The following is a 3,271-nucleotide window of genomic DNA, read 5'->3' as shown; positions in this document are numbered from 1 at the left end:
ACTAAACTAAATTATTACAACAAAAACAAAAAAAAAATATATATATATATATTTATGAACGTTTGTGCCCCACTGTGCGGCAATTAGACAGACGTGTGGCGTCTGCGCCCATAGATGGCGCCATCAGCAACTTGTATACATAGTTTAACTAATTTTTTTTAGCGCGTAGTTAGTCACAATTTAAATGAATTACAATTAAATAGCAGAAGCTAATGCTGCGGCGCCATCTGGCGGCCACAGTGGGGCGCAACAATTAAACTTAAGCCTAAAACTAAATTCAAATTGTATTCAATAGTTAAAAAGCGTAACTAGCAAATGATGTATGTAAAATTGTCGAAACTGTAAATTATATATATTTATATATATAGCATATATAGCATATAGAGCGTATATACATACACACACGTATAACTATAGTAAAAGGGAGTGTGTTTGTCGCCTAACTGTAAATTGTAACTATGTAAATCTATTACATATACACACACACATATATATATATATATATATATATACATATATATAAACATATACATATAAACACGTACTGTACATTAGCTATATGCGCACTTCTAAAGCGAAAATGCCTATAAAAGTGGAATGAGAAAAAAGAGAAGAAAAAAAAACAAAATATATTAACAGTTAGCTTAGCCGAAGATTAGGCCGAAGTGAGAGACGGGCCATATAGTGTATTGTCGCTGCCGCTAGATGGCGCCACTAGCGCCCGTCGCTCAGCTCGCTCAACAATTTCTAGTAAGAATTTTTTTGTATGCTAATTTTTTGATTTCTACATTTAATTTATATAATGCTTTTTTGCCCTATAAAGAAACGTATAAGACTTTGAGAAACTATTTAAAAGCAGAAATTGAAAACAAAAACAAAAACAAAAACACATTCAAAGAAATACACATAAATATATATATATATATATACAACAAAAACAAGTGAAAAATATTTAACAAAAAAAAGAGTTGAAAAAAAAGTTGAAATTTAGTTAAAATTACATTGGGCCAAATATAACAAAAATGTATTTGTGTGCGTGTATTTTGTATACGTTTTTTTTTTATGTTCCAATTTGAAGTTTTTTGTTTTTGTTTTGATTTTTTCCTTTTGCATAACGCAAGCAAGAGAGTGCGAGAGAGAGAGAGAGAGAGCAAGTGGAGAGTGGAGAGTTACAGTTAGCTTGAAAAGTTAGATACAAAAACAGGTATAAAATTGAATTTTAAACTAAATTTAAATGAAATAAAAACCAATACAAAAAAAAAAAACAAAAAAAATTAACTAAAGCTAAAATTAGCAATAAATTGTAAAGTTTATTGTCACATAATTTTATGTTCGGCATTTTGGTTCGTTCATCTAATGAAAAATGTTTCTAAAACTCGCGCGCGTATTAGTTCAATTGTAAAGCCTAAGTTATGCCTAGACCACGCCCCTAACACACACACACACAGACACACACACACATACACTCACCCTCCTTAGTCGTAAGCATTAAAAAGCATGTGAGAGTTAGCAAAGAAATCAAGTGGAAGAGCGAGCGTAGAAGAAGAAGCAGAGCGCGTGAGAGAGAGAGCGAGAGATAGCGTGAGAGAGGGAGAGAGTAAATGAAAGAAAGCAAAAAATACATTTGTACATACATATCGCGCCCCGCATTTTGGTGGGCGTGGCCGTAGCAGCAATTTAACTATAGATCATTAAGTTACGCAAAGTATACAATTAATTCAATTAAATTAAACTAAATTAAACTAAATTAAATTGTATAATTTATTAAAAAAAAAAAAAACAAAAAAAAACAAAAAAAACAAAATATTGCAAAGAGAGATGTAAGCAACTAAATAGTGAGAGAAAATGTAAATTATTATACACACACACACACACACACACACACACACACACACACACCTGGTATATATGCCTATAATTGGTAAAGAAAACAAATACAACAACAACAACAACAACATTAAGAAAACGTATCATTAAAAATTAAAAATGAAAACATTTTCAAAAACTAAATGAAAATTTTGCGCAAAAATTTGTTTTTCATTTCACTTTGGTTTTCACACTCCAATTGGCAAAACGAAACAGATTCTGGCTAACGGTTCCAAGGTCAAATCCCCCCTCCCCCCTCCCCGCTCTACACAAATGCCTGCTAACGGTATTTATACAAAATGCATTCGAATAGAACTTTTACGCATAGGTTTCGTCACGAACTGTAAAATACAACACCCCCCCCCCCCCCCTCCCCCTCCCTCCATCGCACTCATCACTACCCCTCCAAGAGAAGAAGAAGAAGAAACTAAAATACAGTAAGAAATTGAAGAAGAGCTTGACTTCGGCTTACCGAAGCTTTGATACCCTTGCACATAAACGTATGAAAGCTTTTTTTGGAGCTATATAAAAGCTCGATTCGCAGCAATATTTTGCCTAAGGAAGCTATATGATATAGTCGTCCGATATGGCAGCTGCACAAGTTTTTGAGTTGAGAGAGTTTTTTTTGAAGATAGTTTTACATATGAAAAAGTTCGATATTTTGTGAGTTTCAATTGGAGCTATATGATATATTAGTTCGATCTGGAAAAAAGTTCTGCATTTGAGAATTTTTTGAAGATAGTTTTCCGTATATAAAAACTACGATATCGAGCGGTTGGTCCAATTGGAGTGATATGATATATTTGTCCTATGTGAAAGCTAAAAGATAGTTTTTTATTTGAGATATGTTTTTTTGGATTTATATGATATAGCGTCTCGATTCTTAAGAGTTATTGCTCTAAATGCCATATCGGGATAAACAAGCATGTTTAAGGTATTAATAGATGCAGCTATATGCTATAGTGGTCCGATTTGGCCGATCTGCGTGCTATAATAAGACGGAACTATGTCAAGAAGAAGAGCAGAAAAAAACTCTAGACAGGCAGAAGTACTTTAAGTATGCAGATAAAGCCTCTAGATATATATATATATATACTAATCCTATATACTTTAGATATATATATACTATATATATAAATACTCCCTGCAAGGGTATTAAAAGCTCGCATATCTTTTTCTTTGAATTCGACCTTATGTGCTGCAGTACCTAAAGAAGTCCTGTCACTGGAGACTTGAAAGTGCGGACATCGCCAATTCGTAAACCCTACTACGTATATATATATCTATATATATATATAGCGCATTTCCGACTCATGCATTATACAAGACTTCAGAATACCCTGTCGAGAGAAAAACCAAAGGAGAGTCTCTGTCAAATAGAAGAAAGTGCCTAGAGAACAAACCA

The sequence above is a fragment of the Drosophila novamexicana genome, unplaced genomic scaffold (genome assembly GCF_003285875.2).
Source record: "Drosophila novamexicana strain 15010-1031.04,08,12 unplaced genomic scaffold, DnovRS2.1 tig00000644-arrow-pilon, whole genome shotgun sequence".
Lineage (NCBI taxonomy): Eukaryota > Metazoa > Arthropoda > Insecta > Diptera > Drosophilidae > Drosophila > Drosophila novamexicana.
This window is presented reverse-complemented; position numbering follows the sequence as displayed.